This window comes from Gopherus evgoodei, chromosome 7 (genome assembly GCF_007399415.2).
Source record: "Gopherus evgoodei ecotype Sinaloan lineage chromosome 7, rGopEvg1_v1.p, whole genome shotgun sequence".
NCBI lineage: Eukaryota > Metazoa > Chordata > Testudines > Testudinidae > Gopherus > Gopherus evgoodei.
The window spans coordinates 36,214,814-36,234,555 of NC_044328.1; the positions used below are offsets into that span (position 1 = coordinate 36,214,814).

Consider the following 19,742-nt stretch of genomic DNA (forward strand, 5'->3'; position numbering starts at 1 on the left):
AAAGGGGGATATGTAGGAACTGGATTTTATAATGTCCCATAAGAATTAATATATGATTTGATTTCATCCTGCTAGCCACCCTTTTTAAATAGTAAAAAGAAATTACCTTCTGGGACTATGAGATTCTGTTTTCCCATATGCATTACAAATTGGGCCGTCTTTAACTCTGTTTTAAAATTCAGTTAGTAAGAGACAGGATTCTCTATTGCGTCTATGTTAAGTAGATTAGAGGAACATTGAAGGCCTGGGTCTCAATGTAAATTGTCTTAGTTCTTTACCGTAAAACTTAGCAAGGCTTAATTTGCAATGCCTTTTTGCTCAATATAAAATACTACTGTTTGTATTCTCGGTCTGTTTGTGTAAATGAGGAATGTATGCATCAGGAAAAGATAAGGTGTGAAGGCCATTGTTATAGCCAGATGGTCAAGGAAGAGGTAAAAAGACTTAAGGGACATCAAAAAATCATCAATGCCCGTCCATAATAAAGGGCAGATTGACAACCCTGAGGACAATTAATTAAATCAGAACAAAGGACAGGATGACCCTCTCGGAAGTGTACTGGATTGTTTACACCAATTTAGTAATAATGGGTCACAAACTGACACCACAAAATACATAGACTTCAACAAAGAAAAAACCTATAAGAACAGGGTGCTTGGCCATGGGACTTTGGGTTCATCTTGTCACACTCCAGGAGCATCAGATCGCAACTGATAGAGCCCTGCTCCCCTCTGCGACCAATCTGGCTGGCCACCAGATTGATCCAGACTATGGACTGGTAACCATAAACATCAATGCAGGAGGGAGATGGTGTGTGCGCGTGTGTGACTAAAAAGCATATGCTAACTGCTGTATTTTCAATAAATGCTGCGTACTTGCCTTCCTCTATAAAGATCCCGTGTGCTTTGTATGAGTATAACAAGAGAGGACTTTGGGCAGCACTTACCTTGGGGGGCTCCCCGGAAGCCATGACATGTCCTCCCTCAGCTCCCAGGCAGAAGTGCAGCCAGACAGGTCCACGCGCTGCCTCCGTCCACAGGCAATGCCCCCACAGCTCCCAATGGCCGTGGTTCCCAGCCAATGGGAGCTGCAGAGGCAGCGCACAGAGCTACGTGGCTGCACCTCCACCTAGCAGCTATGGGTACATGTGCCACTTCCAGGAATCTGCACGGAACCAGGGAGAAAGCCTGCCAGCCCCTGCCAACTACCCAGCACCAGTGGGGATCCTGAGCTGCTCCCCCCAGAGCACCTGTGGCACCTCAAGGCTGCCCCTAACTCCAATGACAACCCCAGACCCTCCCTCCAAGATTTATTAAGGAGTCAATAGTACAAGTCATGGACAAGTCACGGGCCATGAATTTTTTTTTTATTTTTTTTTTTTTTAATTGCCCATGACCTGTCCATGGACTTTTACTGAAAGTACCTGACATTAAAAAATAGCCTTAACTATGGGCTGATCATCCGAGTTACTGGGCACCCTGAGTATTGCGAATAAAATCTCTCCTGAGGAGCACAGTGACAATACTTCGTTAAAAATTGTAAAGAAAAGTTGTTTTGTAAAGAAAAAATGACAAAGACCAGTCAAGCACCACCTTGGGAGTTCCCAGATCTACCTACTGAGACTGTCATGAAACAGGGCACAAAATGTGTGGCGGGGGAGAGTGTGAGAAGGGGAATTGACAGGACTGATTTGCAAAGACCAGGACCCACATCTGTGGTTTCTCCCATCGGTGCTGAAATCACACAGATATGCAATGAACTGGTTCAATAAGAACTGTTACTTGTAAATAAATCAATACTGCGCCTCTCTCACTCCACCCTTACTATGATTTGTGAAAGGCCTCTCAATCATAATTTACACACACCCTACTAGACAGTCCTTCACCACCCTTTACCAAGCCCCTGAGAGGCTGTGGCCCTACACCTTGAGAAATGTTGCTCTAATAAGTGCATTAAGATGTGTTAGCATTGCTCATGTAATATCAGGAACACTAGGACACATAGGCTTACTTGCAATACAAAATTAAACCATTATGCACACAGTTGTAATAATTTGGTTTAGCTAACCTGGTACTGAACATGGTTAAGCTTCAAGTGTAGACAGAGGCAGCTAGTTGTGCAGGGTTTAACCATGTTAGAGTAAACTGAAACAAACTATGTAGGGTTATCTAAATGTTGTTGAACATGGTTTGTCCCCATTTACACCTGAAGCTCAAGCACGCTTAGTATGAGTTCAGTCAACCCAGCTGCTGACAACTGTGTGCATAATGGTTTCATGTTACAGTGGAGACAAGGCCAAAGCACTATGCAAGTATTGAGTACAGTGCCTTTTATCTAACAGAGAATTGCCTTAATATTCTGAACTAATATTGCAAAATCCCTTTTAATTTAAATATCAGTGAGGATGTGTTTTAAATTAGGTTTGTAACTTCTGGCATACATACATATACATATACACATATATACACACACACACACTATATATATATATATATATGATGGACAAAGGAAACCTGAAATTTCCCCCTTCTCCTCTCCAAGGCACTGGGGTTTTAGGTTGTTTTCTTTAATGCCATTTACACCTTGGAAATACCAGGAATACCAAACCAGGTCTTCTCTGGTTTTGCCTAAGTATTCCCCCCTCAGACAAAGAGGAAACAATGCTGAAACTTTAATGAACATTTTTTTACCAAGTGTTTTTTAGACATTGCACTTAAATGGACAAACCAAAAATACTTTAACTAATTGTGCTTCCCTCTCAATTCCTTAGTTTTAACTCTTGTGAGATCATAATTTCACTTATTCTCCAGTTGCCACAGAGGTGGAATTTTCAAAAGCACCTGAAGTGATTTATGAACATGAGTTCCATCAACTTTAAAATGGGACTCGTGCTCTTAACTCATTTACGTTTCTGGCAAGTATTTCTGCTTGGTATTTTACATTAGAAATTTAAGGTTAGCAGCTCTGGAAACCTCAGTAAGATTTTCAAAAATCATCTGTATGAGTTAGGGGTCATGCTCCTAAATCATATAAGCACTTTTCCAACACAATTAGCCCAGATCAATGTTACACCTGAAAAGCTGATTGTATGAATTTGAAGTGTACATAGAACAATGGCCTAGAATACAATCCCTAGAAATACACTTCATTTTACAGAAACAGAATCGAAGACCACTTTTACACCAAACTTTGCCCTCCTGTAAGTACCTCTAAGCAGAAGATCACGTGTACTCTATCCAACCTACTTATTACAAGAATTAAAGGTTAAACTATTGCATGAATTATGAGTATTTCAAAAAAAACAGATAAGCAAGTAATTCATAGAGTATCAGCAAAAATATAAATCTTACCTTACTACATCATCAATGTTGTTTCGGTATACTCCTTCAAGTCTGTCCGCAGGAAAACCCATAGCAATTATGTTTGGATAAATATCTGAATATTCAAGTTAAGGAAACCTTTGGAAAATACATTTGCAAAGTATGAATTAAGTTCAACAGTTCAAAATTACTTTAATGAAACATGGCTGTTAAGGAACAAAAATAAAATAAACAATGATTCTTTCCAGAATTTTTTTGGGGGGGGGGGGGGGGGGAGAGGAAGGAGAAATCTTGCATAACAGACTAATCTCTACTCCTGAGAGCATTCTGCACCAAAACATTAAAAATGTTGTGCCAAATAAAAATTCTGCACACAATATTTTAAAATTCTGTCAAATAAATGTGAAGGCTTGAGCATGGCAATAGAGAGCACAGGTCACTTGCTGCACAGGGAGGGAGATCACTGTGCAGCTCCCCCGGGATACAGACTCAGTGGTGAGGCTGCATCCAATCCTAACACAGCACAAGGACCGGGCCCATCTGCGCCAGGTGTACCAGGAGTGGACAGGCAGGCTCAGCACGAGGTTCTGAGTACAATGGTATGGGACTCTGTAGAAGTGTCCAGGTGAAGTGGTTGGGGCTCAGGTGAGGGGGTCTGAGTGTGGAGGGAACAGAGCTCAGCAGGGGGTATGGGTGTCGGGGGCAGATGCAGCTGATTGAGGCTCGGTGTGGTTTGGATCTAGGTGGCTCATCGGAGTGGTCCAGGTGCAGGGGGAAATGGGCTCATGGAGGGGCGGTGAGGTTCAGCAGGAGGGTCTGGATACGCAGGGCTTGGGTGGATGGGGGAGCAGCTTCCTGTACAGAGATCCCATCTCTTGCAGTTGAGGAGCAATGGGCGCAGTAAGAGGGAGGGAGAGTTTGCAGAGCTTCCTTCAGCTGGGAGAGAAATCTGGGAGTGGGTCTGACCTGGCCCTGGATACCATGCAAGGGAAGAGGAAGTCCCATCCTCCCTAGCCCAGTTGGGACTAGCAGCTGAGCCCAGCACAGGGTAGGAACCACCAGCTGGATCTTCCCTAGTCCCACCTCCTGCTCCACAGTGATTTACCTCTCTGCCAGCTGTCCTGGGAGAGTCGCATGACCAGTCTTGTGGCTTGCTTCCCCCTCAGAAAGTCATTTTTCTGTGGGGAAGCGAAGAAATCTGTGGGAGACAAATTCTGTGCAGTGGTGCAGAAATTCCCCAGGAGTATAATCCCAGAGCACACAATGTCTGCCACAAAAAAAAAAAAAAAAAAAAAATTGCAAACAGACAAAATTAATCCATCAGAAAAAATTACTGTTGGACAAAACACTAACACTCACTAGAAAAACAATCCATTACAGAACCAAGATAACAAGAACTTAGAGGAAAAAGTGCTATACTTCTTCACACCTATAAAAGTCTATTTTAAAAATAAAAATGTTATGCAGTTTTAAATTACAGAAACATTCCAAACTAAAAGCTATGTTAAGCCATCAGCAAGATCCTAAAATAGGTAGCTCAGTACTAAAGAGAAACATTCCACTTAAAGATACTGAAATACATGTCTCAGGTAAGGAGGGACTGGCAACCCTACACAAATAATGCCATCTATCACTCAGAGCTAATGGTTGAGGTAGCATTCTATCTTCAGTATGTCTGAAGTCCTAAATATGCAACAGTCAGCAGATGAGCATTTACAGTATCTCGGAAAGATTATGAAGGTATTTCTTTACGGTATAGATGGGGAAAGCCCAATTTCCCCATTTTGGCCCCAGCATTAGACTATTCTGTCTGAGGTGCTCCTGATCACACATTTATCTCAATGCGATACATATAATCTGAGGAAAGAACATAACAAGCATCCTCTTTAAAAAAGTTGACTGCTTCTTGGAGCAGCTACTCCTGGAAACCACAAGAGAAGAGGCAACTCTTGATTTATTCCTAAATGGAGCACAGGGATCTGGTCCAAGAGGTGAACATAGCTAAACCACTTGATAATAATGACCATTAAATTTAATTAAATTTAACGTTCTTGGGAGGGGAGGGGGGAAGACATGAAAAGCCCACCACAGTAGCTTTTAATTTAAAAAAGGAAACTACACAAAAATGAGGAAGCTAAACGGAAATTAAAAAGGTACGGTCACAAAAGTAAAATACCTGAAAGCTGCATGAAAATTTATTAAAACCACCATGAGAGGTTCAAATTAAATGTATACCACAAATTAAAAAACAAGAGGACCAGTGGCCTGCCTTGTGCAGGAGGTCAGACTAGATGATCAGATTGGTCCCTTCTGACCTATGAGTCTATGAGTCTATGAGGTGCAACCATAGATAAAGAATACAGTGAAAGAAATGCTTAGAGGCAGAAAGGCATTCTTTAAAAATCTGAAGTTAAATCCTACTGAGGGAAATAGAAAGGAGCATAAATGTTGGCAAGTCAACTCTAAACGTATAATGAAGCTGGCCAAAAGAGACTTTAAGGAGGAACTAACCAAGAGACTCAAAAGCTAACAGCAAACCATTTTTTACGTACATCAAAAGGAGTAAGCCTGCAAAACACTGTGGAGTCACCATTGGATGACTGAGGTGCTAAAGGGACACTAAAGGAAGATAAGGCTATTTTAGAAAAATTATATCATTTCACTGCAGAGAATGTGAGGGAGATTCTCATACCTGAGCCATTCTTTTTAAATCAAAACTCAGGGGAACTGTCCCTGGTTGAGGTGTCATTAGAGGAAGTTTTGGAACAAACCAAACAGTAATTAAGTCACCAGGACTCGACGTTATTCATCCAAAGGGTCTGACTGAACTCATATATGAAATTGCAGAACTATTAACTGAGCTATGTAACCTCTCTTTTAAATCAACTTCTGTACTAGCTGACGGGAAAACAGCTAATGTGATAATTTTCAAACAAAAGGCTCCAGAGGTGATCCTGACAATAATAGGTCAGTAAGACTTCAGTAATAGGCAAACTGGTTGAAGTGAAAATAAAAATCAGAATTATCAGACACAGATGAACACAATTTGTTAGAGGAAGAGAACATGGTTTTTGTAATGGGAAATCATGCCTCACCCATCTACTAGAATTCTTAAAAGGTGAGGAAAGCAAACATGTGGACAAGGGGCATCCTGTGGATACAGTGTCCTTAGATTTTCAGAAAGCCTTTGACGAAGTCCCATACCAAAGGCTCTTAAGCAAAGTAAGCTTATCATGGGATAAAAAGGGAAGTCCTCTCATGGATCAGTAACTGCTTAAAAGACAGGCAACAAAGGATAGGAATAAATTATCGGTTTTCAGAAGGGAGAGAAGTAAACAATGGTGTCCCTCACACAGATCTGTACTGGGACCAGTGCTACTCATAAATAATCAGGAAAAAAAGCTTATCAGTAAAGTGGCAAAATTTGGAAAGGATACAAAATTACTCAAGATAGTTCAGTCCAAAGCTGACTGAAGAGTTACCAAGGGATCTTACAAAACTGGTTGACTAGATAACAAAATGGCAGATGAAATTCAGGGTTGATAAATGAAAAGTAATGCAATTCGAACTATACATACAGAATGATGGGAACTAAATTGGTCATTACCATTCAAGAAAGATCTTGAGAGTCATTGTGGATAGTTCTCTGAAAACATTCGCTCAATGTGCAGCAGCAGTCAAAAAAGCTAAAAAATGTTAGGAACCATTAGGAATAGATAAGACAAAAGATCATATGCCATTATATAAATTCATGGTATGCCCACACCTTGAATATTGTTAGGAGGTCTGGTCACCCCATCTCAAAAAAGATATTCAAATTGAAAAAGGTTCAGAGAAGAGTACAAAAATCATTAGGGATATTGAACAGATTTCATATGAGAGATTAAAAAGACTGGGACTGTTCAGCCCAAAAAGAGAGGGCTAAGGGGGGGTAGGAGAGGTCTGTAAAATCATGAAAGGGGTGGAGAAAGCGAATAAGTATGTGTTATTTACTCCTTCACATAATAAGAACAACAATGATGGGGTCATCCAATGAAGTTAGTAGGCAACAGGTTTAAAACAAACATCAGAAAGTACTTCACACAATGCACAGTGAACCTGTGGAACTCATTGCCAGCGGATGTTGTGAAGGCCAAAATTAAAATGGGCTTCAAAAAAGAATTAGAGAAGTTCATGGAGGATAGGTACATCAAGGATCATTAGCCAAGATAGTTAGGGATGCAAGCCCATGCTCTGGGTGTCCCCAGCTTCTGATGCTAGAAGCTGAGAGTAGATAACAGGGGATGGATCACTCAGTTATTGCCCATTCTGTTAATTCCCTCTGAATCACCAGCATTGGCCACTGTCAGAAAACAGGACATTGGGCTAGACGGATCACTGGTATGAGTCAGTATGTCCGTTCTGTGTGTAAATAAAATGTTTGTAAGCAAAATTAAATGTTTAAATATGAGCAGCTACATACCATAACAGTGCTCAACATTTGCACTAAAGTCCCAGATATTGTAATCAGTATCTTAGTATAGTATCAGAGGGGTAGCCACGTTTACTCCTTTTACAGATCCAGGCTAAGGGTCCTGTGGCACCTTATAGACTAACAGACGTATTGGAGCATGAGCTTTCATGGGTGAATATCCACTTCATCGGATGCATCCGATGCTCCAATACGTCTGTTAGTCTATAAGGTGCCACAGAACTCTTTGCTGCTTTTATCTTAGTATAGTTGAGAATTTATTTTTTCACAGACTAAGTTCTAAAATAGAGATAATATGCATACATGAAATCAAAAGAGCTTAGAAAAGGAACAGTGAATTTGAGTACAGAAAGCCTAGCTGAACAAAATTTAAGATGCACTATTTAAAGATGAACCTTCACTGGATGTTGACTAGATGAATGTAAGGTTAAATAGTAATCCACTAATTAAACTTTAAATTACAGTAACTCCTCGCTTAACGTTGCAGTTATGTTCCTGAAAAATGCAATTTTAAGCAAAACGGTATTAAACTAATCCAATTTCTCCATAAAAATGCATTGGGGGGGGAGAAGGGGTAGGTTCCGGGGAAATTTTTTTCACCAGACAAAAACACTATTTTATTTTATACACACACTCTCTCTAAATTTTAAACACATACTTTAATACTGTTGAGGTGGTAGAGTCAGAGGATGGGATATTTCCCAGGGAATACCTTACTGCCAAAAGATGAACTAGCACTCAGCTGAGCCCTCAATGGTTAAACATGCTGTTGTTAATGTAGCCTCACATTCTACAAGGAAGCATGAATGGAGAGAGGAGGCAGCATGACAGAGGGACAGAGACACACAGTGTGTGTGGCACACTGCCCCTTTAAGTACGCTGACCTCACTCTAATTACACTGCCTTTTTAAGTAGATCAGCAAGTTGAGAGAGCAGCTGCTGCCAGAAGCTCCCTTCACCTTGAGCCCTCTCGTGTCCTGTCCCCCCAACTCTGGAGTGGAGGTACAGGAGCAGGGGGAGAGCGACACCCTGACATTAGCAACCCTCTTACCCCGCCTTCTGCACAGCAAGCAGAGGCTCCCAGGAACAGCTCCAAGGCAGAGGGCAGGAACAGCACACTGCAATGGGGGGGAGGGACTGCTGAACTGCCCAGCAAATGATAGTCTGCTGGGCGGCTGCCACACAGACAACTTACAGGAGCAGGGAGCTGATGGAGGGGCTGCCAGTCCACCCTAGTTTCAAACCCCCACCACTTAGCTCCAATGGGCTGCTCTTTCTGCAAGCAGTGGACAAGGCAGGCGGCTGCCAAACGATGTTATAAGGAAGCAATGAACAACTTTAAACGAGCACATTTTCTCTAAATGATCAGCAACATAACAAAACATTAACCAGGACAAGGTTAAGTGAGGAGATATAGTACTGTAATTTAAACCATGAATTCAGAGATTTGTCTTCACGTTTTCTTTTCTGATTACTGTAGTCCTTCAGATATTAGAATACAGAAAGATATGAGTACACAATCAAGCTAAATAAACTATAAATACAATAAATGAATTTTTAAAAGAAATACTACCCTTATTATAAAGAACAGTGAAAAAAGCTGAAGAAATCACTAAGATGGTAATTTGCCACATCTTTTGAAGATATGAATGTTTATACAAATTATCCAGTATTACTCAAAGATTAGCTACAAGATAACAGTTAAGCAATTTTAGTTAACCATTCCAAACTCCCCACAAATCTGTTTGCAGTCTACGTGGCTTGTACTGAAGTAATAAATTTGAGACCTCAGTATTTACAAAAACTGTTAACCAAAATATTTAACAAGTTGTGGAAAGTACAATAAAGTCTTAAAACAGTTTAAGAATTTAAACTATTAAACTTTCAAAAAAGTCACAAACATTTAATACGTAGTAATCCTAATATTAGGGAGCAGTATCCATTTTAATTTAAAACAAGTTTAATCTCAGGTACTAATAAAAATATGACTATAGTCAAAACATCTAGATATCTACTGTTAAACATACGCCCAATAGTTTTTAAAATGCTGTCTAATTTATTCTGGAATTCATCAATCTTGTACAATGAGTAATTTATTAGTTACCTTTTTTTAATTAAACCTCAATTTTTAGTCAAAGTTAAAAATAAAATTTACTTTTTTAATATTTAAGTCAGTAAGCTGTTCTTCTTTCAGACCAATGACAGATTTATTGGATACCATATGAAAATCCAAAATATAGTCAAACCTCGCAATAACGCACCCCGCCATAAAGTAAAATCGCATACAACGCGATCATAAGTTCACTCCCCTTTAAGGCCTAATACTAGTGGGTCCCCAACGCCATGGCGCCCGCCGGAACATTGATGTGCCCCCACCTAGTGCCCAGCAGGGGAGAGAAGCTGCGGCCCCGCACCTGCCGGGGACAGAGAACTCCAAGGCTGCGGTCGCTGGTGCTCACTGTCCCCAGCAGGCACAGGGCCGCAGCTTCTCTCCGACCTGCCAAGGACAGAGAGCACCGGCGCCTGCAGCCCTGGAGAAGTTAGAGAGAGGCCGCGGCCCCGTGCCTGCCGGGGACAATGAGCACCGGCACCCGCAGCCATGGAGTTCTGTCCCCACCACGCATGGGGCTGCGGCTCCTCTTGAAGCTGGAGAAAAGCCGCATGGCCCTGCGCCTGCCAGGGACAGAGAGCACCGGCGCCTGCAGCCTCGAAGTTGTCTGTCCCCAGGAGGCACGGGACCATGGCTTCTCTCCCCTGCTGGGCACTAGGCGGCGCACATCAATGTACCGCGTTGGGGACCACTGACTTAAACTGCCCAGCTTCAAACCCCGCTATACCACGCCCCGGCGTTTATCGCGACGGAATGTTTTGGACCCCAAACATCGCGTTATAGCGGGGTTTCACTGTACATGCTGCCTTGAACATTAGACTGCATGCAGTCTACAGCTTTCTGTTAAAAGTAGTAATAAGCTGTGTTCAATTAGTATAGTTACAAAAAGTTAGCTACTGCTTTGTATTTACTCCTATATTATTAACTACTAAATTTTTACTGTACAGCTGGGGTCAGCAACCATTCAGAAGTAGTGTGAAGAGTCTTCATTTATTCACTTTAATTTAATGTTTCACGTGCCGGTAATACTTTTTTTTTTTTTAGAAGGTCTCGCTTGCTAAGTCTATATATAACTAAACTAGTGTTGTATTATAAAATAAACAAGGTTTTCAAAATGTTTAAGAAGCTTCATTTAAAATGAAATTAAAATGTTGATCTCATGCCGCCAGCCTGCTGCTGAGCTTGGTTTCTGTTCACTTAGGCTGGCAGCGGGCTGAGCGGGAACTGCGGCCGGGACCCTGGCTGGCAAGGGTCCAGCAGCCAGAACCCCCGACTGGCAGTGGGCTGTGCGGGGCTGGGACCCCAGACCAGCAGCGGGCTGAACGGCTCAGCCCACTGCCGCTCAGGAGTTCCGTCCACCGGCTCCTGCCAGCCAGGATCCCAGCTGCTGGACCTGCTCAGCCCGCTGCTGGTCTGGGGTCCCAGCCCTGCCCACATACAATGGGTACCTACCTTCTCCCTGGCTCTGGCCCATTCTCTTCCTCTCTCTGTACTCAGCTGAGGGTGGGAGTGCACTGAGCACAGGGCTGGGGGTGAAGGCCAGGAGCTAGAATGAGGGAGGGGGCTCAGGGTTGGGGCAGGAGGTTTGGGTGTGGGGCATTTACCTGGGCAGCTCCCATTTGGTGCAGATGAGAATGTGGCGGGTGGTGATGCAGAAGCTCCTGTTTGGTACTCAAGGTGGGGTTGGGGATGTGGGGGGTGCAAGAGTCAGGATGTCTCGGGTGCGTGTGGGGGGGCTGGGTATGTGGGGGGTGCAAGAGTCAGCGCAGAAGGCTGGGGACATGTGAGGGGGTGCAGGTGTCAGGGCTGGGGGGGGTTGTGGGGGGGTGCGAGAATCAGGGCTAGGGTCATGGGGTGGGGGGTGAAGAACTCAAGCAGAGGGCTGGGTGTGTATGGAGAGGTACAGGGCTAGGGCCTGAGGGTGTGTGCGGGGCTCAGAGCAGAGGGCTGGAGGGGATATGCCTCTATTCTATACACCCCCCTTCCCCAAGGCCCACCCCTGCTTCTTCTCTGCTTCTGCCAGGAGCAGCAAGCACGCTCAGTCTGCTCCTTCCCGGCCCCCTCCCTTGCAAGGGCCATCAGCTGATCGGCCAACAGGGCAGGAGGGACAGAGGCAGAGGAGGGGCAGGAACCCAGCACACTACTGGAAAAGGCAAGGGAGCTGGCAGGACCAAGCTTCTGCCCCCTGCCCCCGCAGAGGGGAAGCAGAGGGCGGAGAAGAGCAGGCTGGGTAAGATTTTTAATGGCACGCTGCTGCCTGCCAGAGTCCCAGCAGGCAGCAGTGTGCAATTAAAAATCGGCTCTCGTGCCATCTTTGGCACGCGTGCCACAGGTTGCAGACCCCCTGCTCTACAGCAATTAGAGGCTAATAATTATGTTATAAGTAAGTGGTTCATGGACATAGTTTGAGCAGTTAACAGTAAGTTACTCAACTAGCTAGCTTTTAAATTAGTATACTCAATTACCTTCTCCATAGGTTTCGGAAGCATATTATAAAACCATATTCCTGTTACAGAACTGTTTCTTCACAAAAATGCTTACAGTCTGCATCCTGCACTAAAAAGTTCACCTATGACAAATCACTGTTCTAAAACAAACCAATCTGTAAACATATAACACAACTGCCTTTATAAAAAGACTAAGCATATGCACTAGGGTGGGAGGTTATAGACTAACAGACGTTTTGGAGCATGAGCTTTCGTGGGTGAATACCCACTTCCTCAGATGCATGGGTGGGAGGGATAGCTCAATGGTTTGAGCACTGGCCTGCTAAACCCAGTGTTGTGAGTTCAATCCCTAAGGGGGCCACTTAGGGAACTCTGGGGCAAAATCAATACTTGGTCCTGCTAGTGAAGGCAGGGGGATGGACTCAACAACCTTTCAAGGTCCCTTCCAATTCTAGGAGATAAAATAAAATTAATGGAGATATCCTATTTTAAAAATCAATGCTTTAAAAAAAATCAAAAAAGTTCTGTTTTATTTAAATCAGTTTTTTGATCGTTTTAATTGAGATTCATTATAGCTCAAACATATCATGGAATAGGGATTATAAATTCTAATTCAATAGTATAAGACAATATATTCATGTTATGTTTAAGAACGGTTTTGTAAATGAGTTCCAATAGTTCATGGATTAGGGACCCAATCTTATGGGGTTCCAGGGGCTTCTGTATAGATTATTTAGGTTAATCTTTCTATTTTCCCAATGAGACTCAGTGCTCAGTCTAGAAGATACCATCAGAGATGCTTAGTTTTGCAGGTCTCAAACTGTGGATTTGTGTCTTCAGAGATAACATGCTTGTTAACAGCAAAAATGTTTTTAAATAAATAATATACTGCAGTGAGACATAAAGGACTTCAATCCTACTGTCCCTTTGCAAACTTGTGTACACACAGTCAATCCCTTACCTCTCTCTAAACGTGAAAAGTTTCAAAAAGTTCAATGAATAGAAGATTGTTGGGGGCAGAATAGATCTGGACAAGGAGAAGTCTGCAGATAAATGGGAGAAGGGAGCGACAGGCAGTAGAAACAAAAGTGAAACTGTTTGAGCAACATATTCCAGAAGACTTGAGACCTTTCTGAGCATAGCCTTCATTGATTTGAGATCTACTATAACATTCTCTCACTAGAAGGGGAAATCTATAACAGCAGCAGCTGTAAGACAGACCTAGTTTGGATCTCACCTTCCTCTGAGTTGTGAAGAATATGTATTAAGGTTGTAACAGCCAACAAGAATGCACTTTTATGCAGAAATCCATGATTAAATTGAGTCTTCCTGACTAGTGATTTAAATCATAATTTAAATCAAATCCACCCTGATACGCACTAACATATGCAAAATCAAATTAGTATTTATCATTTTGCTATATAACTAAGAGCAAAGCTTTCTATTAAAGAACTATTTCTCCAGCTCAAGAGTATATCCAAGCTTTTCATAAGGATTATAAAAATATTTAGTAAATCCAATGCTGCAGTATATTGTATGAAACAACCTTAAGTACAGCAATTCCTCTGCATCTACAACTGGGAATAAACACTGTACTTAAACAGTAATTTCCCTCTAACTCAAAGACACTTCAGATAGAGTGAATTAGTTTGCAAACTTTTTAAAAAAAAAAATCCAGTTTTTGCTACTCCAAAAAACACATTTGAGAATATTCATTCACACAATCATGATGCCATTATTCTTAAGACAGAAAAATATCCAAAACAATGAAAACTATCTTTCTCTCAGTCTAAGCAACTCCTTTCCAGGATTTCTATATGGAGTAATCTGCAGACGAAACGAAAGATTATAGGTAAAGCTATATTTTAGTTAGTTATGTTTAGTAAAAGTCATGAACAGGTCACGGACCGTTAACAAAAATTCACAGACCCGTGACCCATCCATGACTTTTACTAAAAATACCTGCCTGACTAAAACTGGGGGGGGGGGGGGCGCGGCACATGTGCTCTGGAGGGGGAGCAGTCCAGGGGCACCGCAGGTACTGGGGTAGGTGGCCTAGGACCCCCACTCGTGCAGGGGGGAGGGAGGTTGGTGAGGCTTCTTATTCAGCTCTGCATCCCTGCAGCTCATAGGTGGCAGATGTGGGGGCCAGGACAAGGGGCTTCACTGCTCCCGCCAGAAGCGCTGGCTGCCACAGCTCCCACTGGCCAGGAACTGCAGCCAATGTGAGCTCCAGAGGCGGGGCCTAGGAGTGCAGGCAGCGCAGAGACCCCCTGTCCCTCCACCGCCTAGGAGCTGCAGGGGGGCCATGCAAGTTGGAGCCAAGGAGCCCCCCACCCCGAGGTAAGCGCCCTAAACCCGCACTCCCCAACCCCCTGCCCCTAGCCCAGAGCCTCCTCCCCCATACCTAAACTGCTGCTGCTGGCCCAGGGGCTACCTGACTCAGTCATGGAGATCACAGAAAGTCACAGAATCCATGACTTCCATGACCTGTGACAGACTCGCAGCCTTAATTATAGGCCATAAAGAGGACAGACCAAACAGAGCATCCAAGCAATAATGATATTTAAAATGTGCAAGCTAATGGATATATTGTTTCAAACAGCATATATGGTCAAACAAAGGTACCGGCGAGAAAGAGTTGTAACCTGGACTAGTTCATTTACAGATTCCCGGTTTACACAAACTCTGCCCCTACTTTCCTACACCATTAATTAAACCCTCTCATGCAGTGAGGTCAACCTATCAGTTTCCAAGTAGCACAAGTTTCTTCAGTATCCAAGATAGTTATAGATCAGGGGTGGGCAAACTATAGCCTGCCGGCTAGATTCAGCCTGTCAGGGCTTTGGATCTGGCCTGTGAGGTTGCCAGCAGAGGGCTCAGCACGCTGCCCTTGCCTGCAGGCACCACCTCCCGTGGTTCCCATTGGCCAGGAACTGAGAACCGTGGCCAATGGGAGCTTCAGGGGAGGTACTCACAGGCGAGCCATCTGTCCTCCCTCCCTCAGCAGCTGAAAGGATGTGATGCCGGCCACTTTCAAGAGCGGCGCGGGGCTAGGACAGGCAGGAAGCCTGTCTAACCCCCACTGCCAACCTGGAGCTGCTCAAGGTAAGTGCCAGCCCAAACTCCTGCCCTGACCCTCCTGCCGCACTCTGCACTCCTACCCTGAGCCCCTCCTGCACTCTGCACTCCCTCCTGCACCCCAATCCCTTGCTCTGAGTCCCTTCCTGCACCCCCTCCCACATCCCACACTCACTCCCACACCCCATGTCTACATTCATGGCCCTGCATGCAATTTCCCCACACAGATGTGGCCCTCAGGCCAAAATGTTTGCCCACCTGTTCTAGATGTTTACATTGACTATGGTTAAATCTAACACTCCTTTATTTTAAGGATATGGACTGTATGTGTCGGAAACCAATTTTTAAACAGCAGAGATAGCAGACTGAAGTTTTAAAGAGTTTCATCAGAGAGTTTCTCATTTCTAGGCTGAATTCCACCATCTTTACTCATGTTGAACATACTTCACTATGCACGTAGCTCCATGGAAGCAAAGTGCGTTACTTGCGGAGTAACGTAATGACAGCAGACCCTCACTAAAACGCAAGATTTGGGATCCATGAATGGTACCGCATTAAAGCGGGGACCACATTATAGTGGGGAATGCGTTAACATAAATTCCAATGAAAGTAATTAAATTTGGGATTCATGTCCGCAACGACGTTATAAACGAATTCACGCTGTATAGACATGCATTTTAGTGAGGGTCCGGTGTATTTGAATCTTGCCCATAATAAGCAGAGTACGACTGATTATAGATTTTACTAAAACTTCAATTATATATTCAACTGCTTAGACACTTTTCCAACCACAGCAGTGTAGGGAATCCATGCCAGATTTCCATGCCAAAGTGATTTAATGATAAACCTAGAAATCTTGAAATTAGTGAAATTTATTGCAATCCAAATACCATTTGAATTCTGAAGCTCTCAAGAAACTGAAGAGAAACGATGAATCTAAAGATGCAGAAACTTAGCTTTCACACATTTCAAATACTGATTTATCATCATCTCTGGAAATGCCTCTAAAAGAAAAAAATCATGCTAAAGAACTCAATTGTTTAACATGAAAAGTAGTACTAAATAAACCTGGTCAAAACTTACTGTCAAATAACTTTGGACAAAATACATCCTCATATTATAAGAGACTATTCTGAAGTAATATGGCAATAGTGCATAGACAAAAATTCATGCACTTGTTTATAGTAAATGAAGCCACCTATGCTTTTGAAAACGAGTCTCAATAAGATGAAATGTAACAGTTAAATTGCATGCACTGATTAATATAGAAGAGTATACAATTTGTTTTAAAGTTTTTAAAATCTCTCCTGAACCCACCATACACATTCCTTACTCTTACCCTCAAGAAAAAAAAAAAAGATTTTCTAAAAAAATTTTCTGCAGTGAGATTCTAAATTCAAGGCCTAAACTGAGTTTAAATGCATTTAAAAGAAAAAAAGCTACCTTTTTGCAAAGCAAAATTACTGGAGCCTCAATATTAACTGTGGGCTAGATTTTATTTTTCAGATGTCATGGAGAGAAGAAAAATGGGGAACTTTATTTAGCTACAAATGTGAAGGCAAATAATACACCTTAAACCAGGGGAGGGCAAATTTTTGCCCCAAGGGCCACACTGGGGTGCAAAACTGTATGGAAGGCTGGATAGGGAAGGCTGTCTCTCTCCCAACAGCCTGGCCCCCACCCCATCTGACCCCTCCCCACCTTCCACCCCCTGACTGCCCCCCTCAGAACCCTTTACCTATCCAACCTCCCCTTGCTCGTCTCCTGACCACTCCCTCCTGGGACCCCATCCACTAACCCCCGTTCTCCATCCCTTGCCCCTCCCCCAAGAACCTCTGCCCTATCCAACCGCATCTGTTCCCCATCCCGACTGCCCCCCAGGATCCCCTAACTAACATTTTCATAGCTTTCATAGCTCTCTCTTCTCATTGCCAGTTCAACACTGTCTACTTAACATCAGGATACCTTGGAAAGAAAAATTAGTAGTGTAAGCCTCAAGTTAAGTTTCAAAGACATCAATAAAATCTTCTCTAACCAAAGATTCTCCTCATCTGCTACCTGATAAAGATATTAAGAATAAAGTATTTCCCTAACGTTAGCGCTGACAAACTTATAAAAAGGAAGGAATTCAGCTCTGACAATTTTATTTACCAGGGCAGTCTATTAATCACAGTTAACGCCTGCGATTAACTGAAAACAAAATTAATTAATTTTAACATGTTAACCTCTGGCTGGGGAGGGAGGCAGCAGTGGCAGCCCCACCTCAGGAGCTCTGCGGCCAGCAGAGGCTGAAACCCCAGCTCTGCCAACAGCAGGGAAGGGAAGGAAGGGGGTTGGAGCCCTGCACTCTGAGGGAGGCTGGAGCCCAGCCCCCCAGGCCCTGTTTAAAAATATAGAAAACCTCCAAAAATATTTAAATAAATGGTATTCTACTATTGTTTAACAATGCAATTGGAACTGCGATTAATCACAATTAATTTTTGAACACTTGACAGCCCTAGTATTTACATATTTCTTTGTATATAAAATTCTGAAATACACAGCGAAGTTCAAAATGTACACCAAAGTATCTCCTGAATGAACAGGAGAGCATTCAACACATGTAAATCAAAACTGGCAATACAACAGAATTACACTGGTAATAATAGCAAATATTACAATGAAAAAGTGATGCTTCCCTGATAGTAAGACAAACAGAAGTGTGAAAAAGAAACATACAAGTGAATTACCTGTATATCACAGCGTGCTCTTATAATTGTATTTCTGGATTTGACAGTAAATAGATTTCTTTATTCCATAACCCTGAAATAATTCCCAAAATGGAAAGAAAATTTTTCGTTTTTAAAAAGTTGAGATTTGTGTTATTTCTAGTGGAATAAACCGTAAATAATGTAACAATTAGGAACAGTTGTAATTAATTTAAAACATGGTCTTATTTTCCTCTGTAGTTACATCTGAGCATAAGTCAACAATTAAAGGGCATGCAGTATATTTTTTTTTCTTTCAAGTATTTTAATACATTTGTTTAAGCAGTTCCATTTAGGGTGAGTTGGTGTTTGACCACAGTTAAAATCAGAAAAAACAGATGAAGTTACTGAACAGAATTCTTATGTTATGGAACAGTAAATAATGAAAGTAGGCCTAATAAGTTACCCTGAAATATTTTCCAATAATTAAGATGCCCTTAAATCCACTCCCAAGAGAGTTGCAAACACATACACAACTAAAGTCTTACTTGTCAAACAGAGAACATTCTCTTTTAAATCAACGAAATTAGAGCTTTAAATCATTATAGAATTATATGGTGTATGATTTTTATACAACATACACTTTTACACATTTTCTTTCACAGGTAATAACAATTACCTATACAACAAGTGGCAATCAAATGGCAAGTTCTTCATGGTATTTATAAACCGTACTAGAGAGTCCATAGAAAGTTTACTTTCTAAATAGAGGATTTTCTGTGTATGCACATTTTGTAAACTGCTAATTACTTTTTTTTAAAAAAGCCTAACATCAACACATGCTCCTTCAAATATGGGGTAAGGGTAACAGAAAGAAAAGCAATCATTCTTTCTAGATCCATAAGTTTTGTTCAGGTCTACAACACACACACAGACACACACACACACAGGCAGCACATTCTTTAGAAGTAACTAAAGGTATGTCTACACAGCAGCTGAGAAGTGTAATTCCCAGTGTGGAAAGTCACTCGCATGCTAGTTCTGCTCAAGCTAGCACCTAAAAACACTAGCATGGCCACACTGGCACAGGCAGCGGCACCGGCTTACTGACCAAGCATGTAACACAGGAGAGGTGCCTGAGTTGCTGCTTGTGCTGTTGCTGCCACACTGCTATTTTTAGGCACTAGCTTGAGAAGAGCCAACATGGGTATGTCTACCCATATTGGGAATTACCCTAAGACAGATACAAGTCTTGACAAATCCACCTGGCAAATCACCAATGGAGAGAAGGCAACTTCCTGACAAGTGAAAGTCATCTCTCACCCAGTCCTATGGATCTTAAACTTCTATATAGAAAAAAAAATACATTTTTAGCCTTCATGATTTCAAACATGAAACCAGTGTAATCACTGCTGTGCTGTCTTCCTGAGTCTGCAGACAGTCTGAATTTAGAACTATAATCTGCCAAAGACCCAAATCTTAGGCAGAGCACATATCCTATGCAAATTAAGTGTGCGCTGGGGTCAATCCCCATGCCGTCTCCTCACAGCAGCAGAGTCACCATTTGCTGGAATAGTCTAGATGTTTCTTTTGCTCCATTGTGTAAAAGGGAAAGGTCACTGGATT

At 42.4% G+C, this 19,742-nt stretch overlaps 1 protein-coding gene across 2 annotated transcripts in view; it reads right to left on the bottom strand.

Annotated features, from left to right (window-relative positions):
• PTEN (phosphatase and tensin homolog) overlaps positions 1-3,398 on the bottom strand; it is an 87,574-nt gene extending 84,176 nt beyond the window's left edge. The window contains exon 1 of one of the 2 annotated variants that reach the window (XM_030571167.1): positions 3,351-3,398. The gene's annotated coding sequence lies outside the window, so the exon portion shown is untranslated. The remainder of the gene's footprint in view (positions 1-3,350) is intronic. The other variant, XM_030571166.1, reaches the window with a different exon arrangement.
• Between the last annotated feature and the right edge of the window lie 16,344 nt (positions 3,399-19,742).